Source organism: Nicotiana tabacum, chromosome 9 (assembly GCF_000715075.1).
Source record: "Nicotiana tabacum cultivar K326 chromosome 9, ASM71507v2, whole genome shotgun sequence".
In the NCBI taxonomy this organism is placed as follows: Eukaryota; Viridiplantae; Streptophyta; class Magnoliopsida; order Solanales; family Solanaceae; genus Nicotiana; species Nicotiana tabacum.
This window is the reverse complement of record NC_134088.1, coordinates 108,368,002-108,383,687: the sequence shown is the minus strand read 5'-3', so window position 1 is coordinate 108,383,687 and position 15,686 is coordinate 108,368,002. Positions and strand designations below refer to the sequence as shown.

The 15,686-nt window shown below is 37.4% G+C and overlaps 1 long non-coding RNA gene across 1 annotated transcript; it reads left to right on the top strand.

Moving 5' to 3' along the window:
* The first annotated feature begins 2,264 nt into the window (after nucleotides 1-2,264).
* LOC107796265 (uncharacterized) lies at nucleotides 2,265-4,535 on the top strand. Its single transcript, XR_012695016.1, has 3 exons — nucleotides 2,265-2,311; nucleotides 3,078-3,508; nucleotides 4,197-4,535. It is a non-coding gene; the product is annotated as an uncharacterized LOC107796265 (long non-coding RNA).
* The last annotated feature ends 11,151 nt before the right edge of the window (nucleotides 4,536-15,686 follow it).

Here is a 15,686-nt window from a genome sequence, read left to right as displayed (position 1 = left end):
GTCCTAGTGGAACCTAGATCCTTCAAAGAAGCAGCACAGGATCCACAGTGGATAAAGGCAATGGAACATGAGATACAAGCACTAGAAGACAATCATACGTGGGAAATTGTCGACCTGCCCATTAGGAAGCAAGCCATAGGCTCCAAATGGGTCTACAAAATAAAGTACAAGGCTAATGGAGAGATGGACATGTTCAAAGCTAGATTGGTGGCTAAAGGTTACACACAACAAGCTGGATTGGATTATCATGAGACTTTCTCACCTGTAGCTAAAATGGTTACAATGAGAACAATTATCGGTGTTGCTGCTTCCAAGGGTTGGCCTTTATTTCAAATAGATGTCAACAATGCCTTTCTCCAAGGTGACCTCACTGAAGAAGTCTATATGGATTTACCTCTAGGATTTCACAAACAGGGGGAGTATAAGGTGTGTCGATTGTTGAAATCCCTCGATGATTTGAAACAAGCCTCGAGGCAATGGAACATTAAGCTTACAAATGCTTTGCTGCAAGCTGGATACTCTCAACGCTCATTTGATCATTCACTATTTACCAAGAAAAATGGCAAGAACATTGTGATCATCTTAGTGTATGTGGATGATTTGTTGATAGCTGGGAATTCTCATAGTATGATTGCATAAGTCAAGCAGACTCTTCACCACAATTTCAGAGTAAAAGATTTGGGGGAACTTAGATATTTTCTTGGAATAGAGGTCTTAAGATCACAAGGAGAAATTGTATTGAACCAGAGAAAATATGCCATGAGGCTTATTTCAGAGGCAGGTTTGAGTGGTTGCAGGCCAGTTGCAACTCTAATGGAACTAAATCATAAGCTAACTACTGTGGAATATGACAACCATGTTGGGAACACATGAGATAAGATATTGAAGGATGCTGGAAGCTACCAAAAGTTGATAGGAAAGCTGCTTTATTTGACCATTACAAGACCCGATATAAGTTTTGCTATGCAAGTGTTGAGTCAATTTATGCAGAATCCTAAAAAGATCACATATGGATACAGCCTTGAGAGTGGTGAGATACATCAAGGGATCTCCAGGCTTGGGTATATTACTGAAGAAAGGTGAGGCACACAACTTAACAGTGTTTTGCGATTAAGATTGGACAGCTTGTCCAAATACTAGAAAATCGACCACATGGTACATTGTCAAACTAGGAGACTCATTGCTATCCTGGAAGTCAAAGAAGCAGCAAACAATCAACAGAAGCTCAGCAGAAGCATAATATAGAAGCATGGCTGCAGCAGTCGCATAGGCAGTATGGATGGTTGGATTATTGGAAGAACTGGGTAACAATGTGATCAAACCAGTGCATTTATATTGTGACAGCAAAGCTGCTTTGCAAATAGCAGCCAATCCCATATTTCACGAGAGAACCAAGCACATAGAGATTGATTGTCATTTTGTAAGGGAAATGATCAAGACATGGCTCATCACCACTGAATATGTATCCACCAAACAACAATTGGCAGATTTAATGACCAAAGGTTTGGGAGATGCTCAGCATCATCTCTTGTTGTCCAAGCCGAGAGTGTTAGATGTCTTCCACTCTCCAGCTTGAGGGAGAGTATTGAAGTGCAAGAATGTAGCCTTGGGTAGTTAGGGGTCATTCTGCAATTTAGAGAAGTTAGAATGGCAATTAGTTGAGTGCCCAAATATAACTAACACAATTCATTTTGTCTAATACACGATCCTTTTTTCCTCTCTTCCTTCTTCTCTCCTTCTTACAGAATCAGTGCCCTAGATAGCTATGGTGCTCATCTAGTATGCATGTTGCTCGATCTGCCTAGCTTAGAATTCATAAATTAACAAATATGCTGGAAGTTCATACACATGTACACTAATTTTCAGTACATTATGCTGGACCGATCCGTGTTGCAGCAAAATAGTGGCTATTTTTTAATAATTTTGCAAACGCTGGCTATTTTTGAATTACCGGTCCGAAAATTGGCTAGCTCGTACTATTTTTACCATAAACAATCATTGTTCAGGATATTTGTGCCCCAAAAAATTAAACTAAAAAATTAAAATTCATGACATATTGACTAATTCCTAAATAGTAGTTCTTTAGAATGGTTACCTGATGTTATTTCTATGGAAAACAAAGAGAAATCTGGGTCGAAATCTTAGAGGGGCTAGCGAATATGGGCTTTAAACCAAAATGGAGCCCACGAACCCATATTGCAGGACCCAAGTCATTTTTCTGCAACCGTGAGCAAAAGTTCTCGGAGTCTTAAGCCTACAGCAATTGCCATTCTCTAAAACTACTTCTCGAGCTTGGAATCAAATTTTCATGGTAAATCTCTCTCCTTTTCTTTGTTTCATTTTCTTCCTTGTCCTAAAATGCATTTGTTCCAAATAAAAAAAATTCAAGCTTCACTTTAATGAAATGATTTCAATGGAAAAGTAGCTCTATTCTTTCAATTTTTTATACCCATTTGAAAATTAATAAAGAGATGAAATAAATTTACGCTCTTTTTGATCATGAGTTCCAAGTTGGGGCTGCTTAACACGTAGCTAAGACACACAATTTTCTCAATAAGTGCAAACTCTTATGAAGTTTGCTTTTCCTTTTTTACTTTTTTTTTAATTTGTGATTTAAATACTATGATTTTTTTTAATTATTGTTTGGTGGTGATTGTAAGGTAATTGTTTCTATGCTCTATCAATTTTGTGTTATGTGGAAAAGTTCAGATATTTGGAGAGCAATCTAGCATTAGGGCAATGATTATTTACTGCTAGAAAACCTTACCTTTGTCTTCCTAATTACATTAAGAATGTGGGAATTAAAAAGATGTTAACTATATTGCTCATATTTTACTGTGATGAAGACTTTTTGAGTATTCTCAGTCCTTTTTTTTTTTTTTTTTTTGCAAAATTGCTATTACTTTCTTGTGCCTAGAATTTATGTAGTTTCGTTCCATTACCTGCAATCACCATATAAAGAGGAAAAAATTGAACTCATTTTATGTTTCATTAGAAGAAAAAAGGGTCTATTACCTCTTTGCTAGAGATGCTAATTTTACTTATGCTTTTTACCAATAGAACTTCCTTTTTATCAGATCCGATTTTTAAAAATATGACGTTGCTGAAGAGGTATGTGTTGAGATTGTTCATTTCGTTGAAATACATCACTGCAAATGTGGTAGACAGAAACAACGGACGAATAGTAGCAACAGCATCAACAGTAGAACATTCAATGAAACAGTCACTAGAGTGCGGTAGAACTTGCAATGCAAAGGCTGCAGCAGTTGTCGGAGAAGTGTTGGCAATGCGGCTCAAAGTGGAGGGTCTTGATCAGGGACAAGGAAACGGTATCCATGTCAATGTAAATAAGGAGGTTGAGAAGAAAGGTTTCAAGAATCAGACAAAAGTTTGGGCTATAGTTAACGGCCTTAAGAACAATGGAGTGAAACTTATTTTGGATGACAATATAAATGGTAGTTCTCGCCCCAGCTACCACTAAACAATCCCCTTCTTGCACACTCTTAAGGTATAAAGGGTGAATATTATCTCATATCAGTAGAAAATTTTGTGCTAACTATGTAGTTGACTCTAAAGTTAACATGGTACTCTTTTACAGCAAAGTTTGCAGTTGTCATATATTTTGTATAACAGATGATTTTCTTTTCCTGAGTGGACGAGAATTTTGTGCTAGCTTTATTCTCAATCATTTCTGTATCTTTTGTCAAAGCACTCTCTTTACATCATCTAGATCCAATTGACTCATTAAAAGTTACAAGCCGGAGGGTAATCATATTACAGTTTTCTATTTGTTGTTTCTCTCATCTTCGGCTATCTTATCATCTCGCATGTTGTTGCTACTGCTTGTGTTACTGCTTCCTTTTGCATCTTTCCTTGTGCCGAGGGTCTATCGGAAACAGCCTCTCTACCCTCACAAGGTAGGGGTAAGGTTTGCGTACACACTACACTCCATAATCCCTGGGTAAGTTGTTGTTGTAGTCATTGTGGTAGTGTTGGAAATTTCTCTTTGGGCATGGCTTCTTTAATTTAAAGAGGCAATTTAAGAAATACTCATCATCAAAGACGAGATTTGTGGTGAATTATATAGCCTAAAGTGTAATTTGCATACTTAAAAAACAGTTTGATTCTCTTTCCGTCATCTGTACTTCATATATAACAAAACTTTCACTCGGTTCCTTTGCTTTGCTCTTTCGCAGACTATAATCTCAATAACAAGAGTTGAAGAAGATGGGAGTGATGTGCCTGGTTATGGAGATGACGAGAAGGGACAGAATAAGATGAAGAAGTGCTCGAAATGGTTAGCTGGAAACAGGTTTGAGGCTAAATTTTCATGTTGGGAAAAGATGGACACGAAAACAGGACATTTCATCTTTCTCTTTTTCTTGCTACTGTTTTTACCAGTTTGTTCAGCGTCTATAAGTTTTCTGTCTTTAAGTTAGCTGAACTCAAAGAAATTGTTGTATCCAGTTTTAGAATCTGTGTTGTAAATTTGTACATTATTAATTAGTGAAAACAATAGATGGCCTTATTATGCATAGTTGGTGTTTTAGGTTTTACACTCATTGTCGAGAGCTTATGCATGACTGGCTAATGTGTCAAGAATTTGAAAATGAGACCTAAACATCTCAGAAGAGACAAACTGTATTTGTAAAGGTGAGGAGTTTGAAGATTGGAAGTAAAATTGGAGAAAAATAGGTGGTTTCTCTCTTTTGATTAACAAAAGCAGAAGAATAAAGAGTAAAGTAAAATGAAAAAGGTTGGGTATCTCTCTGCATCAATTTATTCAACTCATCCGGAACTGGGTGGGAAAGAGAGATTAGCAAACAAAAAGGGCAGCCCAGTGTTCGGGAAGGACTGCACTATAGGAGAGTGCGATGTAGGCAGTCTACCCTGACGCTTTATGTAGGCAGTCTACCCTAACGCAAGCGTCAATAGCTGATTCGAAGTCTCGAATCCATGATCTATAGGTCACGTTTTAAGATTTCCCTACCGTGGTTATCAAACCCAGAAAAGTAAATCATCAATGTTTTAACTAAGAGAAGTAGATCACTTAGTTCCTCTTTCCTTCTACTCTCCCACTCTTTTATAAGAATCAAACGTAGTGATTTTATGGTCTGTTTGGCCAGGCTGGAGAAACCAGCTTATTTTGAGAAGTGTTTTTTTCAAAAATATTTTTGAAAAAAGTACTTGGAGAGAATCAGTTTGTGTTTGGCTAATCACCTTAAAAAGCACTTTTGAGCAATAATTTGTGTTTGGCCAAGCTTTTCAGAAAGTGCTTTTAAGTATCAAATTACGAATAAGGACATGAATAGATTTACTTAATAGTTAATATTATAAGTAAATAAATAATCTTAAAAAATTATTATTACAGGCAATAATTAAATCTTTTCATTTTATTTAAGTAAAATATGAAAATAAAATTTAAAAGTACTTAATTCTTTTAATATAAGTTAAATATATTAAAAATCATTCAACAAATATAAACGCATTCACCCCTAAAGTTACTATATATTAGAAAACTATCTTAAAAATAATAAGAAATATTTATACATTAAAATCATAAGTATTAGGTTTAACGATTATTTTGGTATATACTATATTTTGTTAAGTGTATTTTTGGTAAGAAGAAAAGTCAAAACTGCTTCTGCTTCTGCTTTGGGGAAGAAGCTACTTTTTTCTGCTTCTTCCCAAAAACATTCTTTTCCCCCAAAAAGCTTGGCCAAACACCTCAAGTTAGAGAAAAAAATGCTTTTGAGAAAAAAAAGCACTTTTGGCTTCTTGAGAAGCTTGGCCAAACATGCTATTAGTTTGATTTTCCTTCAGAATAAGTCTTACAGTAAGTGTAAGGACAATGGTTCGTTCCTAATACTCCCTCCGTTCACTTTTACTTGGCACGTTTTGACTTTTCACGCCCCTTAAGAAATAATAAATGAAGTGTATAATTTATCATGATATCTATATTAATTGATGCATATTTTATTGGATTTGAGAAAATGATTTGAAATGAATAATAAATATTGTGGGCATAACAGAAAATTTTTTTTGTCTTCTCTTGATATGCGTAAAGTGACAAGTAAAAATAAAAATCTATTTTTAGTATGCATGTCAAGTAAAAGTGAACGGAGGGAGTATAAAACTTCCATTTCTGTTCAAACATTTTTCGTGGTAGCTAGGCAAAGTCCAAAACAGCACTATAAGGGGTCGTTTGTGATATAAACTTAGGGTCTACCAAACTGTATAGAGAACCTGATTATCTATCAGTTTCCACAGAACACACACACAACGGTAAGTAAATAACACAACAATATTTTACGTGGAAAATTCCCAACTCACGGGATTAAAAACCACGACCTACACTTGTACGATTTTAACTTCACTAACCGAGCAACTTTAGATTACAACCTATTGTAACCTAGGAATTAAACTCTTAATCCCTCACCTACTTGCAATAACTATATTGCAAGCCTCTTTGTAATAACTCTATTACAAAGCAACAAACCTTGACTAACTCTAGTCAAGAAACTAAACTAATCAGTGGTTTAAATCTGTCCTGCAAAGACACTTCTTGAAAGTAGTGTAGGATTACAAATGAAGAACAAATAACAAAGACTCAACAAACATAAGAACTTAAGATATCTTCAATTTTTGGATCTGGTCCTTGAGGTTGCAGCAACTTTGTTCTTGCGAGAGATGATGGCTAGCACTTGAGATAATATTGTCTTTTGATTTGTAAGTGTTGGAGCAATGAAATCCCTTGCCTCATGTTGATAATATATGTGTGTGAGGTCATTGGGATGATGTAAGCAAATATCTAGTACAAGACATGCTCCATAAAGTGACTGCTACACTGTTACGTGTGCAGTGCAACAATACAATGACTTTAACAGCTGTAAGGAGTTGACCTGTACTGTGACCGGAGGAACTGATCTCTATCTGTTCCCTCTATAGTTCCCTCAACTGATTTCATTGAGAGTTGAACCAGACATCTGACTAGTTACTCTGAATGCAAAGGAACTAATTATTTCAGGTTCCTTATCTTGTTCTCTCATAAAGTTTGTCAAATCATCAAAACAAAAGACACATAACTTATCAATTTTTTCCTTTTTGATGATGACAAACTTAGGGTTGATATTCCCCCTGAGAACCAGATCTGCACATTGTTTCCCATACGAATCATCCATATTCCCCCTGAGAACCTGTTTCCTCCCTTTCAATTTTCAAGTAACATATTTGTTGTCAGTTGATACAGCGCAATAACTTTTATAACTGTAGAGTTGATTGTACGACGACTAAGGGAACTGATCACATCTGGTCCCTATCTGGTTCCTCGAGAGCGTTTGGCAAATTATCAAAACACGAAATAGCATAACTAATCAGTTTTTCCCTTTTTGTTGATGACAAACTTAAAATTGATATTCTCCATGTTCAAACCAGATCTCCCATATTGTTCCCCCTGCAGAATAGCCATATTCCCCTTGGGAACCTTTCCCTATTTGGTTCTCATATAAAGTTTGTTAAATCATCAAAACACAAAGGCATATAACTTATCAATATTTTTCCCTTTTTGATAATGACAAACTTAGAATTGAAGTTCCTCCCTAAGAACCAGATCTCCATATTGTCCCCCATGTAGAATAGCCATATTTCTCTTGAGAACCTGTTTTCCCCTTTCAATTTTTTCCCCCTTTTTGGCATCATAAAAAGAATTAGCCAAGTAAATAAAAATAAAAAGTCCGGCAAAGTTAACTCATGCCACTTGTGTGCACACAACATAGCTAAAAACAGAACGCAAGAGTATAACATGCATTAATAGACGACGATGCTCATTAAGTTAGGGAAACAATATTGTATCAGTACCATAATTACAAACATACAAAAGTCAAACAAAACTAGAGTACCACTGTCGAAAGGGAATAACAACAACGACCCAGTAAAATTCCACTAATGAGGTCTGGGGAGGGTAGTGTGTATGTAGACCTTACCCCTACCCCGAAGGAGTAGAGAGGCTGTTTCTGAAAGACCCTCGGCTCAAAAAAATAAAAAGACAAAATGACAAAAAGGGAAGGACAAACAAAAGACATGGTAAGATTAAATAGTAGCTGGCAAAGGGGTAAGATAAGGGACACTGGATGGAGAAGGGAAGGACTAGGAAGCAAGGGCTTTGATGAGGCTGTCAATGCAAGCATTAACAACCCTTTGATCGTTGATCAGCTGCTCTTTCAGGTTCTCCACTTGGTTCCTCAACTTCACATTTTCAGCTTTTAGGCGGGCAACTTCTTCTCCATGAGCATTGCTGGAACCAGGTTCCTTACTCGCCTGATTGAGCTTAGACTCAAGAATAATATTCTGCGCCTTTAACTGCCTAATTTTCTCATTTGCAGCATTTTGGGCATCAATAACCTGAGAGATTGTTGAACTGATGCTTATTCCCCCCCTTTGTCAACATGCTCACATTCTTCCAAGGTGTTCATTGAGAACATTTGTTTACGAGTTTCCACAACTGCTCTCCCTAAGGGGACCTCAAATCATTCAAAGACTTTAGTGAGCAGGAACCCATATGGCAACCCATGACTTTCATCTTTGAAGTCTACCACTTTCTTCATGTGTTCAACTAAAATCCCAAGCAGATTAATGGGAGTGTAACCGTCCAGTGCCTCCAAAAGAAACAGGTCTGCTATAGAGGCAATGGATTGCCTTTTAGCTCTTGGTAGCAAGACCTTATTCACCAACTCGAACAAGAGTTGGTATTCTGGAAGCAGTGCCTTCTTATGCATTCGTTCCCCTTATTGAACAACTTGAGGCTTGAGAATAAACTTCCTAAACCTTGGGGAACATGTTCCCTCCACAATTAAGAGCCATTCAGCAGGCACCCCAAGAATATCCTCTAGCACAATCTCATCAATCACAAATTCTACCCCACTGATATTCAAATAGATAGTGTCACATTCCATTATGAACAAATCAATATAGAAACTGCAAACTTCCTTCTCATAGACCTTTGGACTGTGATTAGTAAAATGATGAGTCCACTCTTGGAAGTCGCAGATTTTAACCAACTGCCTCATTCCAGACTTACCCACAGAACTTTCTAATTTTTCAATTTTGCTTTCCTTTCAAGCTCAGACACATCAACTCTGGCCCTTTTTGAGGAACCGGGTTCCTCACAAGTGCTTAGCCTCTTTCTGAGTGGCCTTTTTTTCTTAGCAGTCTTCTTCTTTTTCAACTCCTTCGTCACCACCAACCCCAACAACTTTTGCAGATAGGTCATCCTCACTATCATTAAATTCTCCTGCAAACATAAACTTCATCTCAGAGTACACAACCTCCAAAGGGTCTATATCAAGGTGAGGAGAAGATGAAGGGTCAGTACTGCCCAGGGGCTATCTAGTAGAGCTTGGAGTTTCATCCTAGGTAGGAGCTGAGAACTTCTCTTGGGCAGAGGGACCAGGTCCCACTGTAGGCTCCCATGTAGTACTGACCAGTGCTTGGTCACTTTGACACACCTGGCCCCCATTTCCTCGTTCTTCCCCCTGAGTCCCAGTACCCACATCACCAGACAATGAATCCCGAACTAGACGTTCCATAGCAATAACAGTAAAAAAAAATTCACCTATCTTACCCACAATAATTCCCAACAATGCAGTATCAGTAAGAGATGATGAAGCATTACCTGATGTTGAAGAAATATTCAGATCAAAACCCCGAGCACATTGAGTTTCACAAACACCAGACACATCACACCATCTACCGTATCAGGAATCGATACTCCTATCTATATGGCTGTGCTTCGAGAGACGGAGACACAACAAGGATGTCTTTAGTAGCTTTGGGAGACTCAGATTGTGGTGAAGACATGATTGATTCTAAGAGAGGGAAGACACAAAAAGAGAGTTTGGGGTATTTAGAGGGAAAAGAGGGACCGGTTACAATAAGGTGTGAGAAAAAAGGATGGGTAGTCGGGTCGGTTTAAGAGGTATGAGAAGAAGCAGAGGCAATTAATGATGTGGCACACTAGTCGTTCAAAATGCATATGAATGTAAGAGGGACTACTAACCTGAGTCATGTGAACCAGGTTCCTTGACAAATTTTGTAAATACGAGCATCATCCTTCTAAAAATCTGCAATGTCATTAGCCACTTGTTTGTTCTGTAGTTGCCATGCGTATTAACCTGTAACGGTATAGAATTGAGTTAGAAGTTGCCAAAAAACACTTTTTAGCAATTTTCCTTACGATCATTTCATAGCCAATTCTCGATGGACCAAGTTCTCTGCTATATTAAAGGCACTTGTATTGTCATATAGCAGTTGTACATATTCAAAGAATACACCAAAGTCTTCCAATCGTTGCTTGATCCACAACAGTTAGGCACATCAGGAGGCAACTACCACATATTCAGCTTTGGTAGTAGAGAGGGCCACATAATTTTGTTTCTTTGTACCCCATGAAATCAAGCAAGATCCCAAAAAGTATGCCATGCCAGATGTACTCTTTCTATCCACCAGATAACCAGCATAATCAACATCATCATACCCAATCAAGTCAAAAATATCTCCTGAGGGATAATAGAGGATCAAGTCCTGCGTTCCTTTGAGATACCTCAGAATTCTTTTGACAACTTTCAAATGAGATTCTTTAGGAATTTATTAGAATCTTGGCACACAACCCAACACTAAACACAATGTCAGGTCTGCTGGCTGTTAGGTACAAGAGAGATCCAATAATACTCCGATACATAGTTTCATTTACAGGGAACCGGGTTTGTCCATGTCTAGATGAGTGGCAGTATCAATGGTTTTTGTGCTTTCCATCTCAAACCTTTTCAGAGGTTCCTTAATGTATTTCTCATCACTTACCATCGTTCCCTTAGGGGTTTGCTTCACTTTTAGCCTTAGGAAGAAGTTCAGTTCCCTCATCATACTCATCTCAAACTCGCTTCTCATAAGCTTTGCAAACACCTCACATAGGGAATCATTTGTTGTACCAAAAATGATGTCATCAACATAGATCTGCACAATCAGCAGGTTCCTCCCCATTTTCTTCGAAAATAGGGTGTTTTCGATTTTTTCTCTCGTAAAGCCATTTTAAAGAAGGAACTTGGACAACCTTTCATACCATGCATGAAAGGCCTGTTTCAGCCCATATAATGCCTTGTCAAGTTTGAATACATGTTCAGGATGCTCATGACACTCAAAACCAAGTGGTTGTTTGACGAAGACTTCTTCCTTTAAATATCCATTAAGAAATGCACTTTTGATATCCATTTGGAACAGTTTGAATTCCATATGAGATGCAAAGGCAATGAGGATTCTGATGGCTTCCATTCGAGCAACTGGGATAAAAGTCTCATCACAGTTGATCCCTTTTTCTTGATTGTAGCCTTGCACTACTAACCCGACCTTGTATCTTGTTGTATTCCCAAACTCATCAAGCTTGTTTCTGTACACCCATCTAGTTCCGATAACAGTTCTATCCGAGGGTCGAGGAACCAAGTTCCTTACACGATTCCTCTCAAATTAATGGAGTTCATCTTGTATAGCAGTAATCCAGTCAATATCTTTCAATGTTTTCTTGATGTTTCTCGGCTCAATTTAAGACAAGAAAGCTAGGAAAGCAAACATGTTTCTTGTCTTTGATCTAGTCTGAATTCCTGAATCCAGATGAGTGATGACATTTAGGAAATGATGTGAGCTTTTGTGCTTCCAGTTAGACACCTGAGTCTCAGGGTGAGAAGGACCAGGTTCCACCGTGTGAGACCTATCATTGGCATCTATGGAAGTATGAGTACCACTTCTCTGCTCAGCATCAGGTGTGCCTTGCACAACATCAACAACTCTATTTTTTGCTTTAGTTACTGTGATGGAGGGACCAGGTTCCTCCGAATCAGTTGGAGGTCCTGTCGCATCTTTTTTACTAGACTCCTTGACCTGACTCATCAGATATGCCTTCCCATTTTCTATATCAATGACTTCTCCAAGAACCTTTGAATACTCTCAATCTTGATCATTCTCATCATGTGAATATTTGAATAATCATTAACAATAACTAAGATGTACTTCTTTCCTCATGTGCTGGGCATCCTCATAGGTCCACACATATCCATATGAAGATGGCTTGAATGAGGAACCGACTTGCTTCCTTTTCACACATGCATCACACACCTTGTGATCTTTGAACTTTGATTTTGGCAACCCACGAACCAGGTCCTTCTTGATCAGCTTATTCAACAAAGTGAAGCTTGCATGTCCCAATCTTCTGTGCCATAGTTTAGCATCATCATCAACAGTACTCATACATGGAAGATCACCACCATCAGAGATTCAAAGTCTGCAACATAAATATTTTTGAACCTTCTGTAATCAGAACCACTTTACCAGTTATAAGATTGGTGACAATGCAAGATTTTGACAAAAAATCCAATTTATTTCCTTTGTCACAGATTTGAGAGATATTCAACATGCTATACTTCAAGCCATTCACATAATACACATTCTCGAATGAGTGAGAGAGTGTTTTCCCAAATATTTTCAATTCCCAGAATGTATCCCTTTTTTTCATTGCCAAAGGACACACTTCCTCCTTGTAGGACTTCGAGTGAAAGAAAATCATCGATGCTTCCAGTCATGTGTTTAGAATAACTACTATTCATGTACTATTTTTGGCTGCTTCCTTTCACTGCTCCTTGCACAAGAGAATCAAGGGTTAGACTTAGGAATCCAAATAAGTTTGGGTCTCTTGTAATGAGGGAAGGGGCGAATCAAATTTCTTTTTGTCCATAATGGCATCACACATTTCTTTTTCAGAGAATCAAGTTCCTTAGCAGTAGAAACTTTTTCGACAAAAACTTTGTTTTTCTGTTGGGACTGAAACTTTGCTTTACATAAATCTTTGTAATGACCAGTCTTACCACAGTGAGTACAAAGCCAGTTATCAGGCATAGTAACATACTTGCTATGTGGATTATAGGGTTTTTTTTCCTTGTGGAACCTAATTCCTCCATTACTTTTATACATGGAAGTGATTGTATCAGAGGACCAGGTCCACTTCAGAGATTTATCTAGATTATTTTTGACTCTGTTTAAATTTTTCTGAAGTTGTCTATTCTTTTCAAGTTCAGCATCAAGACTCAATTTTATATTTTTGAGTTCATTTTCAAGCTTAAGGTGTGCCTCACTTGCCACTTCCTTTCCTTTAGAGGAGTTCATGCATTTTTCCATTGAATTTTAAAAAAAGATGTTTTCTTTCTTTGTTTCCTCCACTGTTTCATTCAAATATACAACTACAACCACCAGATTATCTCTGTCTTGTTCTAACTCTCTGATTTCCTATGTTAAAATTTTTTATCACTAATGAGGTTGTCGTAAGTATCAATTAAAACATTAGCCAAATATACCAGCTTCTTTGTAGAATAAGACTTCAAATTTCTTTGAACGTCCTAGAAAGCTTACCTCATCGTCATCATCTTCTTCATCCTCATCAGATATTGCCATCAATGCAAATACGGGATCATATTTTGCATCTTTGCTTTCAACGGCCATCATGGAGGTTTCTACATGTTCATCATCACCCTCAGATTCACTAGAGAAATCTCCTCAGGCAGCCAGAGCTTGCTTTACAATATTATCAGCGACATATCTTCTCTTGAACTTTCTGTCGGGGTCTGGGTTCCTCTTAACCATCTTGTCAACATTGTGTTTGTAATGGTCCTGCTTGTGGAGAGGACAATCTTTGATGAAATGTCCCGTCTTTCCACACTTGTGACAGCAATCATATCCTTTAGTGTTTCTGCTAGAGCTGCCCTTCTTGGGAATGCCTCCATTTCTAGGAACCATTTTCCGAAATCTTGGTGGTCTGTATGTTGATTGACCTTCTTCAAAGTTTAGTGGAACAACCATTTGGATTCTTTCTAGGTGTTAGCCTGATAGAAAGAACCTGCTCTTATATCAATTGATGTAAACTTAGGGTCTACCAAACTGTATAGAGAACCTGGTTCTCTATCAGTTTCCACATAACACAAACACACATCGGTAAGTAAATCACACAATAATATTTTACGTGAAAAACTTCCATCTCACGGGATTAAAAACCACGACCTACACTCGTAGGATTTCAACTTTACTAACCGCGCAACTTTAGATTACAACCTATTGTAACCTAGGAATTAAACTCTTAATCCCTCACCTACTTGCTATAACTATATTGCAAGCCTCTTTGTAATAACTCTATTACAAAGCAACAAACCTTGATTAGCTCTAGTCAAGAAACTAAACCAAATAGTGGTTTAAATCTGTCCTACAAAGACACTTCTTGAAAGTAGTGTAGGATTACAAATGAAGAACAAATAACAAAGACTCAACAAACCTAAGGAATTAAGATATCTTCAATCTTTGGATCTGGTCCTTGAGGTTGCAGCAACTTTGTTCTTGCGAGAGATGGTGGCTAGCACTTGAGAGAATATTGTCTTTTGATTTGCAAGTGTTGGAGCAATGAAATCCCTTGTCTCATGTTGATAATATATGCATGTGAGGTCATTGGGATGATGTAAGAAAATATCTAGTACAAGCCATGCTCCATTAAGTGACTGCTGCACTGTTGCGTGTGTAGTGCAACAATGCAGCAACTTTAACAACTGTAATGAGTTGACCTGTACTGTGACCGGAGGAACTGATCTCTATCTGTTCCCTTTATAGTTCCCTCTGTTGTTCCCTTAATTGATTTCATTGAGAGTTGAACCAGACATCTGACTAGTTACTCTAAACGCAAAGGAACTAATTGTTTCAGGTTCCTTATCTTGTTCTCTCATGAAGTTTGTCAAATCATCAAAACAAAAGACACATAACTTATCAGTTTGGTATGAGGTATAAGAAGGTATAGTGTTGGTATAAAAAATTAATACCACCTTAATACGTTGTTTGGTTAGCAAACCTGGTATAAGTTATCCCGGGATTAAAATTAGTACCAGGATAACTTATACCTTATAGAGGGTAGGGTAATTAGTGCCGAGATAACTTATACCTTCTTCTTAAAAATTATGCAATCGTCATTTTTAATACAACATACCAAACAGTGAATAAAAAACTACCAGGATAACTAATCCCAACATAACTTATCCCGGCATAAGCTGTATTCAAACCAAATGACCCCTAAGATATATTGTGTGATGACCCGATAGGTCATTTATAGTTTTACCCTTCATTTTCGTGTTCTGAGACCTCGAATAACTCCGTTTAGTCTTCCTCGATTTGCATGCGTAGTCCATGTCTTTTCCGAACAATTCTTATGTGAAAAAATGATAAAAGGTGAAATTTTGTCTTAAAACTTATTTGAATTGACTACGGTCAATATTTTGTGTAAGCGGACCCGGATCAATATTTTGACGATCCCGGTGGGTCCGTATCATGATTTGGGGCTTGGGTGTATGCCCGAAATCGAATTCGAAAGTCCCTAACTTGATTTAACGTAATTTGTTGAAAACTAGTAATTCAAAGGCTAAAATAATTTTATAAGTTTGATCGTAGGTTGACTTTTGCTACGGGGCTCGAATTTCAGTTCTGGAACTTGGTATAGATTCATTTAAGTATTTATGACTTGTCTGCAAATTTTGGTGTAAAACGAAGTTGAATTGACGTGATTCGAACGTCTCGTTGTAAAATTTCATGTTCTTGAGTTTCTTTGAAAACTTCAATTG